Raw genomic sequence first — 24,288 nt, 5'->3', positions numbered from 1 at the left:
TATCCTCTCTCTGGGGGTATAGTAAGGCTTGGCTACATCATTACAGCTACTCCTGACAGTCAAGCCGTGTTCATCTTAAATGTATCCAACAAACTGCTTTTGGAATCAACCAGGACTCAGATCATTCCTACTTGAGGTAAAATGTGCCTCTACAGTCATAATCCAGCCTTTTTTTTTTTTTTTTTTTTTAAAGTGGGTGTTAAGGAAACACCCTCAATAGAGGCAAGCAGGGAGGGAGGGGGCAGGTGACTATCACCACTGGGGAGGAGGCCAGTAACAGGATACTGGACCAGGCAGGTGGATAACACCCCCCTCCCTTTCTCCATATATTTTCTTTATAGAAATTTTCAGTACTGCCCCCTTGTATTTACTTATTGTCTTTCTTTCCCCTAAACATGCCTGTTCCACAAGAGCGAGGCCTTTGTCCTATTGACCGCTGTATCTCCTCTCTTACATCAATGCCTGGCATTTGGTGACTATTCAAAAATTAACTGCTAACGAACGAATTAAAGAGTATTAAACAATTAGTTGAATCTCTGCCATATGCCGGGCCCTGTCCTTGAGGATGCTGCAAGGATGGTGGGGGAGATAGGCCTGAACATAAATACACCACAGCTCGACACCTGATCTTTCGGAGGTATATCAAGGCGCCGCAGGATCCCTGGGGCTGAAAACTCCTGGGGTGTACAGGGGCCTTGGGAAGAAGCCTGTCGTGTGCCAGGAGTGCCAGGGAGCCAGGCAGAGCGGTAGGAGATGCGGCTGGAGACACAGAATGAAACTCCTTGGCTCTTTGCTTGGCTTCTCCGCATCTTTTTCTGACCTGCGGGACCCTTGCCTCTCCTCGCTTCTGTCTGCGGGACCTCGGCCCAAGCAGAATCTCTCTCTGTCGCGGGACCCCAGCCACATCCTCTCGCACCCCGGGAGACGCCAGCCCCGAATCTTCCAGCTCGCTAGCCTGCTACCTGCGAGACCTCCACCTGCCGGCTGAACCCCTCCACGCCCGCACGCACTCCGGGTCCCCGCCCCCTGCCTGCGGTCTGCGGCGTGCAGGACCCCGCCCCGCCCCCTCGGCCCGCAGGACCCCGGCCCCGCCCCGCCCCCGTGGCCCCGCCGCTCCGTCCCGGGGGGCGGGGCCGCGCGCAGCAGCGTCTCCAAGGCGGGGGGGGCGCGAGGCAGGGGGCGGGGCGGCCCCGGCGCCGTCCAATCAGCGCCGCGATCACATCCATGCAAATACGAGCACAATGGAGCGAGCCCATCACTCGCCCCTGCAAGCAAGCTTGAAATGGGCTTCTGCCTGAGCGGCAGCCAGAATGACCAATGATTCTGTGTTTTGGGCTGGCGAAGCCCAATGGCGTTGCAGGGAAGGCGGGCCCGAGCTGGGTTAGGGTGTCCTTGCAGGGTGTCTGAGCTAAACTTCACCAAATAATAGCTGTTTGTATTTTGGCTGCTGCAGGAGCCATTTTAGGTAAGTTCTTCTCTTAACTTTTTATTTTCCTCCCTGGCCTCCTCTGGCCGGCCTTGTCCGCGGGTCCCTGGCCCCGCCCCGCCGGCCGGGCTGGGGTGCCCCTATGAATGGAGCCGGGATGAGGGGCTGCGGCGGCGCCGAGGCCGGGCCGGGGTCCGAGCGGGGCCGGCGGCGGGCGGCCTGGCGGAGGGCAGGCGGCGGCCTGAGGCCTGAGGAGAGGAGCCGGCCTCCGCCGCGCCCCGCTCCTGCTCGCGCTCAGGCCGCGCTCGGGCCGGGCGGCCGTCCTTGGGAGTGCGCCGCTGCGGGCCGCGCGGAGGGGCGGGGGTCCGGGCAGCCCCCGGCCCCTGGCCTGGCGGGTAGGGGCGGGGCGTGCGGAGGCTCCCCCCTGGGGCGGGCCGTAGAGGGACCCCTCGGGCGGGCTGGGTGGTGCGGCGCGCGCGGCGGGGGTGACCGCTATTCTGCCGCCGCCCCCGCGGAGAAGTTGCTTTATTGGCGTCCTGCGTCTGTTTGCAGGGGTGGAGGAGGGTGGGCTGGTGCCAGGCTGCTGCTCCGGGAGGGGGCGGGGGCCCCGGCGCGTCCTCGGAGCGCGCTCCCCCTCCGCCCCCTTCTTACGCACTAGCGCGCACTCGCCCCGAAAATTGGAACCCCGGAGGTGTCCAGCAGCCCCGCAGCCAAGTTTTGTGCATTATTAGATTGCATGCTTGAGTTTAAAAAAAAAAAAAAAAAAAAAAGAATGATCTGTCCCCTTTAGGGTATTTATTTTCTTCGCTGTTGAGAAGTAACGGGAGCCTTTTGCTCCCAAATTTCCAGGGACACGCTTGTCAGATGTGCAGACGGTTGGCCGCTACTTGGTTTTTAAAAAGACGCTATTAGGAAATCCCCTCACTAGTGAGATAATTGAAATTTGAGTTTGTTTGCAGCTTCAGTTTTATTTGATCCAATTAAAAATACATAAGCAGGCACTTATATTTGTGTACATAAAGTATTCCTCGTTCCAGTTATGACTGATGTGACTGTGGTTTCGGTAGTGTGGGATCTAATAAGGCAATATAATTCAATTTTCGACTTGTAGGCCCGTGTTCTCCAAATTAGGGTTTATGGACCATTAGTAATCTGGCCAAGGCTTCTAGTGAATCCTTGGCATCTCCAGGCGTCTCTGGAGCTGTTGTATGTTCCTTACTCCCCAACCCTTCAAAACTGCTCATTCTGATGTAACAGTTCCATGAACAGAGAAGGTAGACATTGAAAAAAAATTTTTTTAATTAATTTTTAGAGTGTCTGCAGTGTTGCTGGAGATTCAGTTACTGTTTTTCAAATGGCATACTGGAATGCAGTCCTGTTGAGGCCCCCAGTTTTGACATACCTTATGGGGATGTGCTTGTGGTACTTAGAAAAGTCCTCATAGGGACCTCAGCACTGTGCTCCCAAGGCTAACTGCGAGCTGCCTTCCTTTCTGGAGATCTGTTGTCACTGGCTGTGCACTATACAGTAGTTTGTTGGTAGCATAAATTGGTAGATTCCATTGGCAACCTCAGGGATATAGTTTTTGTGAACTTTGTGGCTCTTTGGCAGGACAGAGCAAGTTTGAGATCTATGTATGAAAAAATGATTAGGCACGAATCTTCAAGTACCATGGTTTATGCCAGCCTGAACAGGTGGTTTCATATAAGCAATGCGTGACTGTAACCAAAGGCCTGGGAAAATGGGGAGTGGTAAATGATTAATTTTGGGCTTCTTTCTTCCCAGGGCAGATCTAAATAAATTGTGTCGGATTATTTAAACTTTCTTCATTCATGGGCTACTTACTACTAAAAGCTAACCTTTATAATTTTTTTTTCCTTTTTGCTAACTTTGGAGTCTCCTTTATAGCAACCAGAATATGATACTGTTTTTGCTGCAGTCTGGCCGTGGGCAAAATAAATCTAGATCTCTTGTGAAATTATTTGTGTCTCGAAGTGCTATGACAGTCTGCCTGGAATTACATCGGTTATTTCTTTGCTTTTTTTTTTTTTTTTTTTTTTTTTTTTACATTTAGCTTTTCTGTTGTTACAGTGTGTGATCACTTTTACCATGGTTTTTTAATACTCTGTCCTTATCATTATCATTATTTTTATAATTTATTGATATGGTTAGAAATTCTCTAAACTCATCGGTATATTCATGCCAACCACACAAGAAGTTGAAAGACCAGTTTGGAGTGAAATGGGAGAGCCACAAGTAACACATGCTGTATTTTTGGATGGTCCTTCGGCAGTTAGTTTTTTTTTTTTTTTTTTTTTATTGATTTACTATTCTTATAACATTTCCAATGCCAAAGATCTCAAGCAGAATCATATCTCTTTAGAAACCAAATCTCATTTGTTATTTTTTTGCCATTAAGTTACAGAAAACTTACCAGAAACAGCAGACATTTGGGCCCCTGCGTCTTAGAGATCTCTTTGATTTATAGAAGTTTCAGACAAGTTTTTCGGTTTTCTTGGAAGCATGGCTTTACCTCAAGCAGAGATCGTGGTTATGTCTTCCATTCTTAAACAATGAGGAAAAAGCCTTCCATACTCTCAGGCTTGATTCTCACTGTAGGGACCTATGTTTTTCAGTTTTCACAGATGGACTCTGTATTGGTAATGGCCAAGTGGAGACAAACATGTTCTCAATCCTTGTGAACAGGTTAGAGGATTCAAGGATTCTGCCTGCAAAAATATTTTTGGTATGTGACAGTGACTGTATCTAAATCAGCTGAGGAGACTATGTTTTCACTCCCTGCCATCTAGTTTGGCGCCCCACCCCCAGGATAACAAGGTTAGAGATAGTTTATTTCTTTTTTTTTAAGATTTTATTTATTTATTTGAGAGAGAGTACAGGGGGAGAGTGAGAGGAAGAAACAAGACTCCCTGTTGAGCAGGAAGCCCAGTGTGGGGCTTGATCCCAGGACCCTGAGATCATGACCTGAGCTGTAGGCAGAGGCTTAACCAACTGAGCCATGCAGATGCCCCGAAATAGTATTATTTTTAATAAATATTTGGCGGTTCACTTTATACTTCCCTTCTTCATACAGAGCTTTAGTTTAATTCAGGTGAAAAGCTGCAGTGAATTCCATGGGACTGCCTGCATTCTCCTGTAGCAGGTTATTATATTGAAAACTCTTTGATACATAAAATAATAGCTAGGGTTTAGATCTCTATTTCCAAGAAAACAGGTTTGGGTTTGTTTTTTTTTTCCCTTCTCCTCCCAATAGAATGTGGCATACTTGTGAGACAAGCCAAAAGAACTAGCACTGAATAAATACCTGGTGTGTGTCCAGCACTCAGCCAGGCACTGGGGCTGCGGAGATGCACAAACGTCTCCCATTTTCATGGTCACTCCAGGAGGCTGGACTGAAGCTCAGAGAGGTGAGGTGGCTTATTTAAGGCTATTAAAGCTAGTGAATGTTGAAGCCAGAATTTGAACCCAGATCAGCTGGATTTAAATATTCTTTTCATCTACTGCCCTCTCAAGATTGCTTTAAAAGCTGGAATGTGCTGTCATGTTTAGTGGTATGGGGTTAAGTTCACTGACAGAAGTTGTTCTACACACTCATCTATTTTTACTTCCTCATTTCAAGAGTTTGTCACTGAAGAGGCAAATTAGGATACAGTAAGGGCACCCTTAACCTCCCCCCCCTTGCCTCACTAGTGTAGGAGAGGTCCTTGTAGGGCACTTAAGAGTTCAGCCTAGCCTGGTACTAATAGCCATGAAGTGCAGAAGGAGAATGCAGTCACTTTTTCCTTGCCAAAATGTTCTTTTCTTTAGTTCATTTTGTGGAGGCGTTGATACCCTCTTGAGAAATTCTGTTACTTCCATAAAAGTCCTGAAGGTAGTAAAATGGAGTTATTTTAAAATATCCATCCCCGTTCCCATTTCTGAACTAAATTATTTGCATAAAATCCAGAGAAAAATGTTTTCTTTTTGCTTGTAGTACCTGCATTCGTTGGTTTTTATCATTTGTAATAGTGATTCTTTACATCCTCCTACACTTAATTCTTTTTGTCATTTCCCATCATTGAGACCTTTAGAATCTATAGTTCCTATTCTGAAGAGTCCTTTTTTTTAAGTTGATGAACTTTTTTTCTTTATTGTCATAATGGAGGACTTAAAATTTTTTTAGCAAGGGAGAAAACCTGATATTTTAATAGATTTCTGTGGTACTTTTATTCACTGGCTGTTTCAGAAGACTTAACCTCCTAAGACAGTATTTGAAAATTTGAGGAAAACTAGGAAGTAGAATTTTAAGATAACTTAAGGACACAAGTCAAAATGTAAGTTGGGTTTGAATTTTCTAAAAAAGTAAAAGGAGATTTCTATTTTTCTACTCCTTTATTAGTTAAAGATTCTTGTAGGAAGTATCCCTGATTAATTTTATGGACCAAATATTTTGTCAGTAAATTTTAAATATATTTTGAAATTTCTTGTACATTATGTGACCAAGGTGTTTTACTTTTGGAATCTCTATACTTTTTTTTACAAAAGATTTACTTGAGAGAGAGCACGCATGCAGTGGGGTGGGGGACTTAGGGCACGAGAGGGAGAGAATCCCAAGCAGACTCCCTGCTGAGCAGAGAGCCCAGTGTAGCTCCATCTCACAACCCTGAAATCTGTACCCTGAGCTGAAATCAAGAGTCAGTCGCTCAATCAACTGAGCCACCCAGGTGCTCTGGAATCTCTATACTTTTTGTTTTTTAAAATTTCATTTATTTATTTATTTTTTAAAAGATTTTATTTATTTATTTTATATATAGAGAGGGAGCACAAGCAAGGGGAGCGGGGGAGTGGGAGAGGGAAAAGCAGGCTTCCTGCTGAGCAGGAACCCCGACAAGGGCTCAATCCCAGGACCCTAGGATCATGACCTGAAATGAAGGCAGACACTTAACCGACTGAACCACCCAGGCACCCCTCTATACTTTTTAATTGTAAGATTGTCTTTATATAGAAGGTCAGGCTTCAGGTTAAAAGGAGGTCTAATACTGTGGTAACCTTGGCCTTTGGTTCCTACCTATTTAGGTCGAGGCTTTTTATCCTGGGATTCACGGACCCTTAGGTCTGGTCTGTCTGTGAACTCCACAAAATAGCATAGAAAATTTTGTTGGTGCACTTCGATCAGACGTGAGTCCATTCTTCTTGTGATTCTCAAAGGGATCTCTGACTCCCACCCCCCTTCCCTCTGCCTTCTCCTCCCCCATCATTTATTCCCATCCACACACAAAAACAATATTGAAGGCCATGGATTTAGGTCATTTCAGAAATAGTTGTTTTGTTAGGAGCAAAATCTTTTCCAGGAGGCTGACTTTGTTGGGCCTTTAGGAGGTTCTGTGGTGTCCGTCTGGTGAAGCCCTTGGGTATCACTCCGGGCAGCATCTGGGCAAAGGGTTATCCCGAGTTCTTCCCTACCTTATCTTTACATTTGGGAAGCTGTTACATACCCTTGATCGTGCACACTGGTAAAAGAGTAAAGGTTGGAGCAGGAGCCATGAGGGCAAATGCAAAACAGTGTTAGAGGGTCCTGGGCCTCTCTGCCTCAACCATCTGCCTCTGCAGATGGGACTGGAGGGGTGGCCATGGCAAACTCTCCTGACATTTTCTTGCTTTGAATACTTCTTAATCATTCTGTTACTGCTTCATTCAATATGTTAGGAGGAAAAGGGTTTTCCCCCTTACATTGTAAGAGGAACAATTAAAAAATCCCCCCATTTTTATAGTCCCCAGACTTTGTATGTGATTCCTTCTGACTTTTCTGATAAGGTTAATTTCAGGTTGAATTTTTCTTAATGTCTGTTTGAGCTTGTGAGCTTATTTTACAGATAACATGGGTATATGTCGAGTCTGTTAAACCAGATGTTACCGTAGGAGAAAGAATCAAGTGTTAAAATTCTCAGAGCCTTGTTTTATAATTTGCTTAAGTAAAAGTCAAGTAAATTGGTAAAACAAAATTTTAGAGTGACAAGAAAATTCCAGAAGTAGTCTCTAGGAAGTGGCCAAAGAGAAATCCTGGAAATTTTCTCATAGAAGTTCATTTGTTGGGCCAGACCAGAAGTTGACTAGAAGAAAAATCCATTTTTTTTTGTTTGATATGTCATTGGAGGAAAACACCTTAAGCGTGAGGCAGTTTGGGGAAGGGCATTGACTCCTGTGAAGGGATTCTGTTTAGTTTGTTCCTTCCCTAAGTGCATATGAGCAAAGAAGTGTGCCGGGACTATTTACTTTGGGTTCAATGAAGCCAACAGTAGTCTAAGAAATTCTTTGAAAGATTATGTCCAGTGAGCCAGTGCAGATCAAGATTTTATTTACTGAAAGAAAAATTTTTTTTAAAGATTTTATTTATGTATTTGACAGAGATCACAGGTAGGCAGAGAGGCAGGCAGAGAGAGAGGAGGAAGCAGGCTCCCTGCTGAGCAGAGAGCCCGATGCGGGACTCTATCCCAAGACTCTGGGATCATGACCCGAGCCAAAGGCAGAGGCTTTAACCCACTGAGCCACCCAGGCTTCCCTACTGAAAGAAATTTTTATCTAATTTAACACAAAGATGTTATCAGTGTTCATTTGTATATTTTGGTCTAACAACTCTTACGAAGTTAGCAGTCTAAATTCAACTGTAGCTTAGCCTGAAGAAGTCAGGACACCATCCTTTTTGACCACGTGGCAGAGTCAGAGATAATTGTTAAAATGTGAAATAAGCTTTTCTAGATCAAGGCTACTCATAATCTGCAGATCTGTGCAGGTGTGTGGACTATTAACTGTCTGATGAGGTAAGTAGAGCACTTGAAACATGTAGCTGTTTTTAGAGCATTTTTTATAAAATTGATTTGTCTGTTGAGTCTATTAAGACATGTAAGATTTTATAGTATAGTCTTTCTTTTAAAAAAAACTTTTCCTCATGGTAATTTATTTTTCTGGTATTTTATAAAAGTATTAGTCCACAATGGATTGAGAAATAACAAAAAGTTGTGTTTTTGTTTTTGTAATCTCTTCACCCACTGTGGGGCTCAAACCTACAACTCCAAGATGAAGAGTTGCACACTTGGGGCCCCTGAGTGACTAGGTTAAGCCTCTGCCTTCTGCTCTGTTCATGGTCCTGGAGTCCCCACACTGGGCTCCCTACTCAGCGGGGAGTCTGCTTCTCCCTCTCCCTCTGCCTCCACCCCCACCCCCATTCATGTTCTCTCTCTTCCTTGCTTACACATTCTCTTTGTCTTTCTCAAATAAATAAATAAGATCTGGGAGAAGAAAAACACAAGAGTTCCATGCTTTGCTGACAGAGCCAGCCAGGCACCCCTCAAAAGTAGTTCTTAACCCTCAGCAGCACTACTTAAGGGGATAGGTAACATCACATTATCTTGCAGCTTGTTTAGAAATGAACATTTTGAGGCCCCATTCCAGACTGATCTGAAATAAATGACCTGGGGTGGAGACCCAGTAATCTTGTTTAGCAAGTGATACTGATGATTTTTATGCACATTTAAATTTAAGAAACGTTGTTCTAGATCAGCGCTGTTCAGTAGAAATTTATGCTATGATGAAAAATGTCTTATGTGCAGAACCTACTAGTCATACATGTGGCTTTTGAGCCCTTAAAAGGTGGTTGGTATGACTGAGGAGCAGAATTTTAAATTTTATTTAATTTTAGTTCATTTAAATTTAGTCACATAGTGGCATGGGCATTTGACACCACGGGTCTAGATACTTCGGGGTCCCCCTTTCAGGGTGGGGGCAGCAAAAGTGGATTTTTCTTCCTTTCACTTAGAAAATACAGGATAGGACAATACTGTCCTATAGCTTTAAATCAGACTGAGCAAATCATAGAATAAAAGTTGGCACTTATTTGCCCATTTATATTTACCTCTTTTTACCTAGAAGTTGATTTGATGTTAAGAAAATAGTAGGGTCAGAAAATAAGTTTAGATCTGTGTCACAGAAGGTTTTGCAAACAGCAAGGTAGCTGTTTTAGTGAGGCTTTGTGACCCTTCATGGCTGTGACTAACTTGCATGATGTCTTGATTTTATCTTTTCTGTAAATATTGAAGCTTTTAAGTGCAATACTGCAGTTTTCCAGTCCTCAGTAGAAAGCACTGATCATTGGGAGTTCTCATCACTTTGGACTGGTTAATAGAGGTTTTTCCTATGTAAAGTATTGTTGCTTTATCACCTTACTTAGAGGACGGTTTTTGCATTCTATAAAGGTAATCTTCGTTTTCAATAATATTCACCAAACCTCCCTTGAAAAATTGAGCCATGTCTTCTGTCCTCTTCCAATATATTTAAAAACTGATTTGTTAAAAGGATTTCTTTTACTCATTTAGGGTTGTATATGCTTCTCCATCCCCATCTACTTGTACTTCATATTTAAACTCCCAAAAATCAAGGATAGCATTGACTCTAATATATCCATCAGTGTCCATGGCAGGACTGGAGATTATTTTGTGATTGACAGGTAGCAGGAAGCATAGCTGTAAAAGTAAATAGCTTTTTAAAATGCTGTCCAGACACAGTGAGTCTTTTCTAATTGTACCATAATTTTATTAAATATGTTTGCCAGGTTTTAGGTTTTCAGGCAGGAGATTTCATATAGGCAGTGACTCTTGAAGCAGAAGAGACAGTGGGGGTGTCCCAAATTGTTTACACCCTCATAGTAGGTTCCTTAAAGATCATGGTTAGGGCTGCAGGAATAGCAAAATTTTTAATGTAGCAGTGTCTTTCAGCTTTGTTTATGGCATGAATTAAGGTATTGTCTTCCATTGGTGTTCTTGAAAAACCAGCACTATTTTAAGTGAATAAGTCAAAGAGAGATAATTACCATATGGTTTCACTTATTTGTGGAACATAAGGAATGACATGGAGGACATTAGGAGAAGGAAGGGAAATCCGAGGGGGAGATGAACCATGAGAGACTGGACTCTGGAAATCAAACTGAGGGTTTTAGAGGGGAGGGGCTGGGGGGGCAGTTTAGCCTGGTGATGGTCATTAAGGAGGGCACGCACTGCATGGAGCACTGGGTGTTACACGCAAACAATGAATCATGGAACACGACATCAAAAACTAATGATGTACTGTATAGTGACTAACATAATTAAAAAAAAAAGCCAGCACCATTTTCCATTTTGCTGTAGGGACAGTCTTAGTTCTCAGAGTGAGTAAAGATGTCCTGGCAGGAGTTTCTGTTTGGCTGAAAAGGACACCGTATGGCTGATCTGGGGGCCTAACATTTTGTAACATGTTGCTTTGGGCTCTTTTGTTTGACTTTGTCCAAAGAGTTTCAAGTTCTTGACCTTTAGACATACATTTGGATTACTGCTTTGGAGTCTTTTTATTTAATTATTTATTTAGAGAGATTGTGCACATGCTTGGGGTGGGGAGGGTGTGGGGAAGACAAGCAGAGAGAAAATCAAGATCTCAAGCAGGCTCCACCCCCAATGCAAAGCTGGACATGGGGCTCAGTCTCAGGACCCTGAGATCATGACTTGAGTCGAAAGCGAGAGTTGGACGTTTAACCGACTGAACCACCCAGGCGCCCCTGCTTTGGAGTCTTAAGGAGTTGAAAAACCTAGTGTGTTGGTACTGAAATCTCATAGTTGACAGATACCAAATTTAAAATGTTTGTCGGTTCCTTCAAGTTTGTTCCCATCACTGTCACGAGGTCCCAGAGCTGGGACTGGAATGTTGTTTGAAATGTTACTAAAAGAGGGCACCTGGGTGGCCCAGTTGGTTAAGCAACTGCCTTCGACTCGGATCATGATCCTGGAGTCCCAGGATCAAGTCCCACATCAGGCCCTCTGCTCATCAGGGAGCCGGCTTCTCCCTCTGTCCCTTGCCCCTTTCATGCTCTCTCTCTCTCTCTCTCTCTCTCTCAAATAAATAAAATCTTAAAAGAAAGAAAGAAATGTTACTAAAAGACTATTTCATAAGCCATGTCCAAATAGCAGTCTTCTTACTTACACAGAGTAGTCCTACTCTGTCCGGCCTTCTCCGCTCTCATGGGGCGTTCCATGCTGGCAGGGCTCTCCCTGGGTACCGACTTGCCCTGTGTTGTGTTGAACTCAGCCTTCTTGCTGCTGTTATAGCTGTGGTTATGGCCGTTAACTTCTAGTTGAAGCTTGAAGCATTGTCAGGGCTTACATAATTCAGCATCTCAGCTAGATTCTTCCAAACCAGAGCATCTTTCTGGCTTCTCAGAACTGAGGAAGAGTAGTATTGGAAGGCACTTTGGAGGCCCTCTAGTCCAATTTCGTCATCTTATGGATGATTGAATGGATATCTAGTCGTGTAAATATTTTGTGAGACCATAGAGCTGGTCTAGGGCCAAATTTGGCTTAGAATTCAGTTCTCATTTTACTACTAAGCAGGTCTCTCCCTGATCGATGGTTAAGGTCCTAAAAACCCCCGCGGGAGAATTTCCTTAAGAATTTACAGGAATAATATGGGGAAGTTGTGTTCTGAGATTAGAAGTGAATTTGGGAAAGGCTGAATAATGTTTTTTAATGTTCTAAGAATAAAGGTATCAATGAAATTTTACATGTCTTAAATGAATAAGGGTGAGTAGTACTATTTTGGTAACTCTTGTTTACTATGTCTTGTTTACTAGAAACATTTTGGCATGTGCCTCCCTTCTATATCTTGGTAAAAGGCTTGTGGTACTATTCTGGTAACTCCTGTTTACTATTTTTTTGCTTACTAGAAACTTTTTGGCATCTCTCTCCATTATAGCATTGTGAAATCCTTTGTAAATTTACCTTGGGTTATTGCAAATAACCTGGACTTTTTTCCCCCACATCTGCGTGCTCGTTTAGCTTTTCAGTAACTTGGGGTTGGTAGAACAGGTTTCTTCCCAGACCCCCCAGTTACTGGGATCATAGTAGCAGCTGTCAGTCATTGAGCGCTGACTGCGTGACAGGTATGGTGCAAGTCTTTTTCGTGGTGTGGTGGTTGTTAGAGCTGCTCACTGATAATCTTTTCTTCTTCTTCTTCTGCGTATATGGTAGGGTAGCACTTCTCCATGCTTGAAGTTGAGCATGGCTGTGTGACTCGCTTTGGATATTGAAATTTGAGTGCAAGTGATGTGAGACACTTCTAGGCAAATATCTCTTTTTTTCTGAAAGGAATCTGAAGTGGTTACATAATGTAAGCAGGAAGCCTATGCTTTAAACCACTGAGTTTTTTAAATGGAGTTTTAACTGTAGCTTAAACCAGCCCATCCTGATGAGTATAAGTATACCTGGATTCTACTCATTGATCCTCAAGGCTAAATGCTGACATTAGCCCATTTTGCAGTTGAGGAAATGGAGGCAGAGGAATTCTATTTACTTGTCTAGCAGAACTGGTAGCCCCAGCACTTTGAGCCCTACTTTTTTTTTCCTTCTTTCTTTCCTTCTCCCCCAACGCCCAGCACCCAAAGATTTACTTATCTATTTGAGAGAGGAAGGGAGAACATGTGAGCGGGGCAGGAGTCAGGGAGAGAGGGAGAGAATCCTCAAGCAGACTCCCCTGTAAGCGTGGAGCTGGACGTCCTGACTGAGCTCAAAACCTGACCTGATATCAAGAGTCAGATGCCTAGCTGCCTGAGCCACCCCGGTGGCCCAAGCTCTGCATTTTTTTTTTTTTAAGATTTTATTTATTCACTTGACAGAGAGAGATCACAAGTAGGCAGAGAGGCAGGCAGAGAGAGAGAGAGGAGGAAGCAGGCTCCCCACTGAGCAGAGAGCCTGATGTGGGACTCGATTTCAAGACCCCGAGACCATGACCCGAGCCGAAGGCAGTGGCCCAACCCACTGAGCCACCCAGGCGCCCCCGAGCTCTGCATTCTTAAGCACTTCGTAAGTTTGCTGCCATTCTGTATGCTGTACCAACTCCGTACCCGTAATTTCATGCCAGAGCTTCTATTTACTTCTCTGTTCAGCCCTTTCTCCTGAGGCTCCTGAAGTTCCAGGTCCGAGGGTCTCTTCCCAGCATTTATCTTTTCCAGTGTTGTACTGCAGAAACCTCCATTCCTTTTCTGTCATCTCTTACGTGCTTTACTGCCTTCTGGAATTCCGCCTTTCCTGTGACGGGGATCGTTCCTTGCCTTAGATATCCTTGCATCTCTAACATTTTTACAGTACGTTCTCCACAGGCCACATTCGGCTACATGAGTAGGAGGCTGCCCAGCAATCACAAGGCTTTCCTGCACAGTAGTTAAGGGCATGGCTTTGCAGCCAGACCACCAGTTTGAATCCTGGAGCTGCCACTTACTGGCTGTGCGAACCTCCCTATTCTTCAGTTTCCTCATGTGTGCAGTGGAGGTTATAATAATACCTATCTCATATAGTCCTTTTGAGGATTAAGTTAATTTATGTAAAGCCTTGGAATAATGCCTGGCACATTGTAAGCATGGTCTGTGTTGGATATGATGATTTGAAAGAATCAGGCATTCACAGGGCCAAGATGTGTGGAGAGAAATCATTACTGATCTTGGTCTTTCTGATATTAATATTTTAAAGGCTTAATATCACACTTAATTTAATTTTTCCTTTTATTTAACAGGGATTGCTGAGCAACTCTATACAGGCTCCTCTTCTCTGGGGGGAAAATGACCTAGAGCTTACCCTCAAAGAATTTATAGGGGAGGTAAGATATATGTAAATACCTGTATACAGATAATTGTGCTGTAGTAGTCCCTAAAAAGTGTTCTTTGGGAGTTCAGACAAGGGGGAGGAAGGATATCAGAGAAGGCTTTGAGTCAGGGCATTTATCCAGTTTGGAAGGGTAGACAGGCTTCAGATGTGGAGACGGGTGTGGCAGGGAGGAAGCCTCCAGGTGAAAGGAAACATTAGATCAGAGGCCTATAATAAACATGTTCATTCATCCACTGGGCAAATACTTAGTGAACATTTACTGTGTGCTTGGTATTGATGTAAGCCTGGGGGGATGCCGCAGTAAACAAAAGTTCCTGCTCTTACAAAAGGTGCTGTGTTACAATATATGAATATACAGAGCCATAATGTATCAGGCGGAGAGAAGGACTAAGGAGAGTATAGTGACATACAGATTTATATAACTAAGAACAATATGATGATTCATTTCTAGCGTTTTTCTTAGGGTATCTTTTGAAGAAACCCAAAGCCAAGCTAAGTGGCTTTTTCATGTGCACCGAGCCATATCTTTGCTATTTTCTGTGTTCATAGTTCTCTGTTCTTTGTTCTTGGCCTGTCAAGATATTTTCCTTCCTTTGAGACTTGAGTTCAAGTCCCACTGTCTTCATGAGGCTCTCCCCATCTGTATCTGCTGGAAGCACCCTCTTTCCTTTCTGCACTTGTCAAGTCAGTTTTGGCCTATGTGACTCATTTGGCATTTCCTTTTTTTTTTTTTTTTTTTTTTTAAGGTTTTATTTATTTATTTGACAGAGGACACAAGCAAAGGGAGTGGGAGAAGGAGAAGTAAGGGAGCCCACTGCTATGCTCAATCCCAGGACCTTGGGTTCACGACCTGAGCCAAAAGCAGATACTTAACTGACTGAGCCCACCCAAGCGCCCCTGGTATTTCTTATTTAGCTGCCTTTGTCTTTTCTCATATTGTTCGTCATTATTCCACAAAGCATGTGATGCCCATTTATTTAGTAAACAAATTATCAGGCTTTCAGTTTGTTTCAGCCATGGCCGGGCACTGGGAACTTGAAGATAAATGCACATGGTCTGTGCCCTTGAGGAATGCACAGTCTGTTAGAAGGAGAGAAATGTAAGCTGCTACTACAGACATCAGGATAAATGTCAAGTTAGAGCTGTGTCCGGAGTTTGGTTGGAATGCAAGAAGAGGGAGCGACCATCTACTCAGGGGAGTTAAGAGTTTTGAAAGGAAGAAACGTCCCCGTTGGTTCCTGAAAGTTGATTTGGAATTTAATAGCCAGAGATGGGCATTGGTATCTGTGAGTTCGGAGAACCTTTTGTGTGGGACTTGCCCTGCACGGGGATGGCGGGCAGGTGGTAAGTTCATTAGGGCTGGAGTATAGTGTAGGGATGTAGATTTGTGGTGGGCGATAGACCTGGAGGAGTAGATTGCAGATGTTGAAAGGCTTTGAAAAGGACGTAAGGAGTTGAGCTTTGTGTGGGCCCTCAGGAGTCATCATGACCAATGTGTAGTCTGTGTGCTGTACTTGGGCAGCAGAGGTTCGCTTAGATCAGTGGTGCTTAAATCTTCCTGCACATGAGAATTGCTGGAGAGCTTCAGAAAATACTAGCGCCCAGGCCACACCCAGTAAAATCCTTTTCTGGATGAGGGACACCAGTACTGGGTTATTGATAACTTCCCAGGTGACTCCAGTGTGCCACCCAAGACTGAGAACCTGTGGTTTGAGAGGCCTGATGACGGGTCAGTAAATGCGGAGGCTGTTGCTGTGGCCAGCTAGGAAAGAAGTCTTTGGGAATTGGGAACAGGACAAGGAAGACTGAGCCAGCCATTGTTATTTTTCTTCAGTTTTCTTCCTCTGTGTTTTCAACAAAATTGTGGCCCTTCTCCCCAGGGATACAAGGTCCAGTGTTTGGGCTTTGAATTCCTCAGAGATTTGTACATAGTAGGTTCTCGGTAAATATTCGCCTTGATTAAAGTTCGTTTTCTTTTGTTCAGGTACTCAGAGTTGAGTACTTAAGGCATTTTTATTTCATTTACTTCTTTCCTTTTTTGTTATTTTTTTTTTTTAAGATTTTATTTTATTTATTTGTCATAGAGAGAGAAGCGAGAGCAAGCACAGGCAGACAGAGTGGCAGGCAGAGGCAGAGGGAGAAGCAGGCTCCCTGCCAAGCAAGGAGCCCGATGTGAGACTCGATCCCAGGACGCTGGGATCATGACCCGAGCCGAAGGCAGCCGCTCAACCAACTGAGCCACCCAGGCGTCCCTCCTTTTTTGTTATTAAATAGAAATTCCTTTAGGGACGCTAGTGGATGGAACTTCCTCATAGTTCCAATTAAAGATTTAGGAAGTTAAACTTCAATAACTCAACAATAAGTCTGCATATGGATTTGGTTTATCCCTTCGATCTTTCCTTAGTAGTGCAAATAAGTAAGTGTGCCTTTAACTCTTGACATCTGTGTAAAACCCATCAGTGGTGATATACTGTTTACTTAAAGAATCCCCAGAAAGTATCTAGATTCTTGAAGTATTTTTTTGAAAAGTTTTATTTATTTAAGTAATCTCTACGTCCAGTGTGGGGCTTGAACTCACAACCCTGAGATCAAGAGTTGCACGTTCCACCGACTGAGCCAGCCAGGCGCCCCGAGATTCTTAAAGTAGTGTTAAGGTTTAGCTTCCACAACAATATGTAGGAAGTGAGTCTTAACACTGGATTCTGTTAATTTGTGTAATTCAGGAATTTATCCATGTGGTGTATAGAATCTGACTTGCCTTGTGCACTTGAAATAATTTTTCTTTGCCAAATATATTTGTTTCTGAATGGGGATAGTATTCAAAAAATGCCATGAATCATTTTTATGTCAGCTTTTCATTCTCTGTTCTAAGAGATGGGAATTGGAACATATAGAAATTAAAAACTTTTTTATACTTGACACCGTTCACACCTCCCCTCTGCCATTTGGTATCTTGAAAAACATCAAACCCACAGAAAGTTACGGGGAGTGGTACTGTTAACACCCATCTCCCCTTTACTCAGATTCGCCAGTTACTGTTTTGCCAAATTTTCACTTGCTTGCTTGTTCGGGCGCGTTCCCCCTCTTTTTAGCTATATCCTTTGAGAGCTACTTGCAGACAGACATTATGACACTTCACCCTAAATACTTGCCCATCTTTATCCTGAGAGGGTACGTGTAATTACAGTATAATTGTGTCATTCAGGCCACTTGACATAAAAGCAGTACTTAGTCCGTATCTAAATCTTACCGGTCACATAGTCTCCAGCCCATGTATTTTCCCTGCTCTCAAATCCAGTGAAGGACCATACACTGTATTAAGTTGTCATGTGTCCTGAACATCCTAGTATCGATTAGTGTGACCCAGTAGTCTCAGGATTTCAGAAATGGAAATGAAAACCTCTGCACAGGCGGCCCAGCTTCCCATCCTTCTTCCCAGCTCGCCTCCATGCTCTCCCCGGCTGGCTCCGAGTGGGCCCGCCGAGACTCGTGGCAGATTCTGAAGTGGAACCTTGCACCCGTGCACATCTTCCTGAGGCTGGGAGAGGCTTTATCCTGAGCAGAGTTATTTTTTGTCTTAGAATTAAAGCCATTCCGGTTGCCCAGGAGCTTCACTAAGAAAAAGAAAATGTGGATGCCTGGGTGGCTATCAGTGACTGCCATTGGCTCAGGTCGTGATTCCAGAGTCTTAGGATTGAGTCCCGCATCAGACTCCCTGCTCAGGGGGCGTCTGCTTCTCCCTCTGACCCTCCCCCTCTCATGCTCTCTTTCGTTCTCTCTCAAATAAATACATAAAATCTTTAAAAGAAAAAGAACTGTGATCATATCAATGAGACCTGAAACCGGGTCGCCTGGGTGGCTCAGTGGGTTGGGCCTCTGCCTTCAGCTCAGGTCATGATCTCAGGGTCCTGGGATCGAGCCCCACATCAGGCTCTCTGCTCAGCGGGGAGCCTGCTTCCCACCTCTCTCTCTCTGCCTGCCTCTCTGCCTACTTGTGATCTCTGCCTGTCAAATAAATAAATAAAATCTTTTTTTTAAAAAAAGACTATTAAAAAATAAAAATAAATCAGCTGAAACCTTGGAAGTTTGTTGTCTTTTGCTATTTCTTGAGGACCACTGATTATCATGACCTTGTCTCTATTTAGTTCATGGCCTTGCCTTTCCTTCCCTTTCGAGTGATACTGCCCCACTGAAAATGCATAGTTTAACCTACACTGGAAGCAGTCTAATGTCTAGAAACAAAATAGGCTGAAGAGTCCTCCTGCCACCTTTATTGTCCCCAGAGAATTTAAATTAGGCTCGCATCTGACTGCTGAAGCGACAGTTTCGTAATCCTGTTGTGACCACAGCTCACATAATAACTACACAATATATTGTGCCCAATATACACATATATGTAATTCAAAGGTTTTGACACTCAGTATTTATTCTTACTACTTGTGATGCACTGTATCCACTGTATTCTGTTAAAGATAGTTTTATTAAGATAATTTACATACCATAAAGTCACCTGTTTTTGTTCTGTAAAATTTTTAAAAAGATTTTATTTACTTAGGTTAGGGAGAGAGAGAGCAAGTGAGCAGTGGGGGAAGGGGGGAGGAGCAGAGGGAGAGGGACAAGCAGATTCACATTGAGTGCAGGGTTCAATCTTAATGACCCTGAGATCATGACCTAAGTCAAAATAAAGAGTCATGCTTGGGGCCCCTGGGTGTCTCAGTGGGTTAAGCCTCTGCCCTCGGCTCGGGTCATGATTTCAGGGTCCTGGGATCAAGCCCCACATCAGGCTCTCTGCTCAGCAGGGAGCCTGCATCCCCCGCCCCACCGCCTGCCTCTCTGTTTATTTGTTATCTCTCTCTCTCTCTCTGTCAAATAATAAATAAAATCTTAAAAAAAAAAAAGAAAAGAAATGCTGCTTGTGACCCACTGACTTTCAGAAACATGACAGCCAGCAGGAAGAGCAACGCCAAGGTGTAGCTAGCTGGTCTCGAGACCACTGTACGTCCGTCCACCAGAAAGGCAGGAAGAAAGGGATGGGCAGAGTCCTGGAACACTGTGCTCACTGGAGTCATTGGACTTTCAGTAAATGACCTTGAACTTGACCAGGCTGGCAGTTTTACTCCTTGGCATGGAAGAAGGTGGGGGAGTTCATGGCAGGGAACCGCTGCCAGTTGAGATTTTTAAGCCCACAGGTAAAACAGCTCTGATGGCAACCATGGCTTGCTTCTCAGGAAGGTGAAATTAGCAACTTCATTCTTTGATTTGTGGTGCCAGTAGGCCCTGGCCCCCGCTTAAAATAGAGGAAGGAAGGAAGAGAGGTCAGTTTGGAGGGGGGTTAGTAGGGAGGAAGGTTGATTTAACATTAGATAATAGAGCCTGAAATTCTTGAAATTCTCATTATTTAGTGGGTTTATGCATCAGAATATTTGAGAAAGTGACTGTAAGGATCTGTGTCTTTGATTAATTTGCTGTCATTAATCTACTAAGAGTATAGAGCACTGAGGAAATGAAATAGGAAACTTTCAGTTTTTATTAGGAGAACGGCAGAGGAGAGGGTGTAAAGGAGGAGACGTAGACTTGCTCTCTTGGGGTATCTTCATGGTCAGAGGGAAGCCCTGCATATAGCTACAGGGTATCAGTGCAAACATGGAAGCCCGTGCTAGAAAGGCCCAGAAACTAGATTTTGCCCATCTAATTTTGGCCCCAGTCCCAGGCAAGGCAGAAATATGATAGGACCGAATAAAGCTGAGGCATCCCATTCCAGAGAGCAGAATAATTAAAGCAGACTTTGATTGAGTGCTTACTATGTCCTAGGTACTAATCATTTTATATTTATTCTCTCATCTGACCCTTTAAAACAGTATGGGGTTTTAGATAACCTGTTACTTCCTCATTTTACTAAGAAGGGAACTGAGGCACATAGAAGTAAAGAAACTAGTTCAGTGTCACATGGTTACTTGTTCTTACATATCATAGAAGTGTGTAGGGCACTGGAGAGCCTGCCTTGAAGGGTGAACCCACTACTTTCGGGCCATGTCTGCTGTGCCATACTGCTTTTCAAGAGCAGAGTCTACCTGGCGGATCCCGTGGTCCTCACTGAAGTCATTTCGTCTCCAGGTTGCCACCCTGAAGTTCATTCTTAGAGGCTGCTGACCACAATACTAAAAATAACATTGTCCTAGACAATATTTATAGTTTTTTCACTCCCTCTTGAGTACAGACTGTGCCTTATCTGGGAAATACCACTTATTTTAGGACTCTAGAGTTGGACATTTAAATGGTAAGATTTGTCCAATTTAGCATATTTCAAGTCAGTTCAGGAGGTGTTTGCCTGCTTCCTGAGTTCCCTGCCATATACTCGGTCCTGGGGGTAATACCTGTGGTCCCAGTGCAGTAGGGGAAACAGACAAGACCGATATTGGAATTACAGTGAAACTAAGTAAGTAGAACAGAGAGAGGAACATACAAGAGGGTAGGATGAGGAAGAACTTCCCAGAGGAGTTAACATCCAAGTTGCGTTTTGAAGGATAAATAGGCGTTTATCAGGTAGGTAGATAGTCGCAGAATAATTAAGTGAAAAATGCTGGGAAGATGGACAGAAGCTCCCTTCTGATACTATCGCCGTGTGTTTAGATTCTTAATGCAATAGAAAGAGCTTCCAATTGTAAAATTTCTTTTTTTCCCCCTAGTGTCTTGAAATACCATCAGGATCCCAGGCTTCAGCAGTAATGCTGTACATGTGGGGATTATGCTTTGAGCCTCTTGTAAGAAGGAAAGATGCTGCCCACGTAGCATGCGCAGACATGCTGCAGCTTTGGACAGATGCAAACGTCCTTGGAGGAAGGGGAGTTCGTGTAGCCTAGCTCTAACCAAGGCTTTGATTGCAGTTGCTTGGAGAGCTTTTTCTTCTCTCTCTCTCTTTTTAAGATTGTTATTTATTTTAGAGAGAGAGGGTGTGTGAGAGAGAGTGCAAGAGCATGTGGGGAGAAGGAGAGAGAGAAACTCAAGCAGACTCCTTGCTGAGCATGGAGCCCAATGTGGGGCTTGATCCCACGGCCAAGAGATCACAGCCTGAGCCAAAAACAGGAGTTGGATGCTTAACCGACTGTACCACCGAAGCACCCTGAGATATTTCTTTTCTTGTGTGAAAATAGTTGATAAATTGTTGTTATTCAGAAGGAATTCAGTCATTCAGCCACAGATGTTTTCTGAGCACTGAGTTTTTGGGGATGGAGGGTAGATGAAGACCATATGTAGAATTTGGGTCTTTGGGATGCCTGGGTGGCTCAGTTGGTTAAGCCGCTGCCTTCGGCTCAGGTCATGATCCCAGGGTCCTGGGATGGAGTCTCGCATGGGGCTTCTTGCTCGGCAGGGAGCCTGCATCTCCGCCTCTGTCTGCTTGTGCACGCGCACTTGTCTCTCTTTTTCTCTCTCTTTCTCTCTGACAAATAAATAAATAAGTAAAATCTTTAAAAAAAGCATTTGGGTCTTTGAAGTAAATCATTATTCAGTAAAGCATACAGATCTCAAGTGTACTGCTTGGTGGATTTTCACTTGTGAATCTATCTGTTTAACTACAATATTCAGAATATGAGAGAGAACATTTCTAGCACCCCAGAAGTTTCTCTCATGGCCCTTTGCCACATTATTCTGAATCATATATTTTGCCAAAAATTAGTTTTGCCTCTTCTTGAACTTTTAAGTGGAATCAAAGAGGATGTACTGTTTTGTATCTAGCTTTTTTCACTCAACCTTATGATTGTGAAATTCACCCAGCTTGTTGGGGAGCATTGGTTATTTACTGGTCACCCTGCCAGGAAGAGACCTAGAATAATCACATGTGATTGTTGCCATTGAGTGCTGGCAATCGTTGATTCAGGGACCATTTCCAAGTGCCACATAGCAGGTGCTTTGCAAGAGCCTGACAACCAAAGAGAATGAGTGCTTGCCGTCACGGGGCTATCAGTCTGGTGAACAGGATGGGTACTTACGTAATTATGAGAGCGAAGAATCGGTCGCCTTTTAGAGGTGAAAGTGGTTTTTGAAAGATTTTATAGAGAAGGTGAAATTTCCGGTAGAGGATTACTAGAAGTTTTCCAGGTGGTCCAGAGGGGGTGACATAGGTGGGGATATGAAGCCGCATGGTGTCTTCAGAATCCTTTTATTTTAGATTGATACAGAGGTATAAGAATGCCAAAAATAATACTTTGGGAAGACATTTTGAGGAAACCATCGGTGTATAAGTTTGACCTCCCTCTTGGGCTAGGGCTGCGGGAGAGGACTACTCTGGGAATGGTTGTGATTGTGTCATCGTGGAGATGGCAGGGAATGGAAGGGAAATGTGGTGATTGCTGTAGCTTAGGAGAAGCTTCCAGTAGTGCTTTACTGTTGATGTTGAGGAAGACTTCTATAAGGTTAGGTGAACCTGCAGAAATGCTTATTATGAAGGTGATATTTTTTCAATAATTGAGATGACTCGAGATGTTCCATAAAGCCATAACAAATTCCCTGAGGTGAGGCAGGTGGGTGGCTCAGTCGGTTAAGCATCTGACTCTTGGTTTCAGCTCAGGTCATGATCTCAGGGGTCATGAGAATGAGACCAGAGGTGGAGGCCTGGTTGAGTTTGGTGCTCAGTGGGGAGTCTGCTTGAAGATTCTCTCCCTTTACCCCTCCCCCCACTTGCTTTTGCTCTAAATCTTTGGGAAAAAATTCCCTGTGAGTGGATTTTAAATGCAGGGTCTGTCCTCAGTCATGGGATTTTGTAGCAAAATCTGTTCCAAATGTTGCGGGGGCTACCATAACAAAATACCCTGACTGGATGGCTTTCACAGAAATTAATTTTCTCACAACTGGAGGCTAGAAGTCCCCCGATTAAGGTGGCAGGTTTGGTTTCTGAAGGCCCTCCTTGGCTTGTAGGCCTACTTCTCACCATGGTCCCCACATGGCCTTTTCTCTATGCTGTGTCCTCATCTTTTTTTTTTTTTTTAAGGATTTTATTTATTTGACAGACAGATCACAAGTAATCAGAGAGGCTGGCAGAGAGAGAGAGAGATGAAAGCAGGCTCCCTACTGAGCAGAGAGCCCGATGCAGGAGTTGATTCCAGGACCCTGAGATAGTGACCTGAGCCGAAGACGGAGGTTTAACTCACTGAGCCACCCAGGCGCCATCCTAACCTCTACTTAAAAAGGAGACCAGCTGTATTGGATCAGGGCCCACTCCACTGACCCCATTTTAACTTAATTACCTATTTAATGGCCCTTTCTTCAAATACAGTCACATTCTGATGTACTGGGAGTTAGGGCTTAAGCATATGAATTTGGTGTGTGGAGGGGGCTATGATTCATTTCATAACACCAATGTTTGAGAAGTTGCCATAATGTTGTTGGGCTGTGCAAGGGCGAAGAGTGGGGTGGGGGGTGGGCAAGGACAGCACCAGGAAAAGCAGGTTGTAGACCAGTCTGGTATAACCCTCTGAGGGCTGGGCTTGCTCCTCAGTGGCTGTCTCTTAAGTTCAGAGTGGCCCATGGGCACACACAGACCTGTGAGCCTTGGCTACTATGTCTAACACCATTAAGACTGTGGTATTTTATCCATTAATGAAGGGTGAAAATAGGAACTAGGAAGAAAAGAACCTAAACATGAAGGCCAGATAGCCATCACAAAGATAGTTTCATAGCTTTCATAACTTTTTTTTTTTAAGACTTTATATATTTGGGCGCCTCGGTGGCTCAGATGGCTAAGCATCTACCTTCAGCTCAGGTTGTGAACCCTGGGATCGAACCCCGCATCAGGCTCCCCCTTGTGCTCTCTTGCTTATGCTCTCTTGCTCTGTCAAATAAATAATAAAATCTTTTAAAAATAGAGATTTTATGTATTTGTTTGACAGAGACAGTGTGCTTGTGAGCATGAGCAAGGGGAGGGGCAGAGGGAGAGGGAGAAGCCGACTCCTCGCTGAGCATGGAGCTGGGGCTCCATCCCAGGACCCTGGGATCACGACCTGAGTCGAAAGCAGATGCTTAACCAACTGAGCCGCCCAGGTGCCCCATTACTTTAATAACTTGTGATAATCTGTTCCCGGGCTGAACAAATCATATCCCTTTGATCTATCATCTAACCATTTTCTCTGACTAGGCTGGCGTTAAAACAGCCTTGGCATTCTCCTTATCAAAGTGTTTGAATACCAGAGAGTC

General features: G+C 44.0%; 1 protein-coding gene across 5 annotated transcripts in view; it reads left to right on the top strand.

The window, feature by feature from the left end:
* The first annotated feature begins 1,257 nt into the window (after positions 1 to 1,257).
* Positions 1,258 to 24,288, top strand: part of CHD6 (chromodomain helicase DNA binding protein 6) — a 194,700-nt gene continuing 171,669 nt past the window's right edge. For 4 of the 5 annotated variants that reach the window (XM_082744629.1, XM_082744633.1, XM_082744634.1 and 1 more), the window contains exon 1: positions 1,360 to 1,465. The gene's annotated coding sequence lies outside the window, so the exon portion shown is untranslated. Of the gene's footprint in view, positions 1,466 to 14,008; positions 14,093 to 24,288 lie in introns of all 5 variants that reach the window. The other variant, XM_082744630.1, reaches the window with a different exon arrangement.

Source organism: Mustela nivalis (genome assembly GCF_964662115.1).
Source record: "Mustela nivalis genome assembly, chromosome: 8".
NCBI lineage: Eukaryota > Metazoa > Chordata > Mammalia > Carnivora > Mustelidae > Mustela > Mustela nivalis.
Note: the sequence above shows the minus strand (reverse complement) of the source record. Positions and strands in the feature narration are given on the sequence as shown.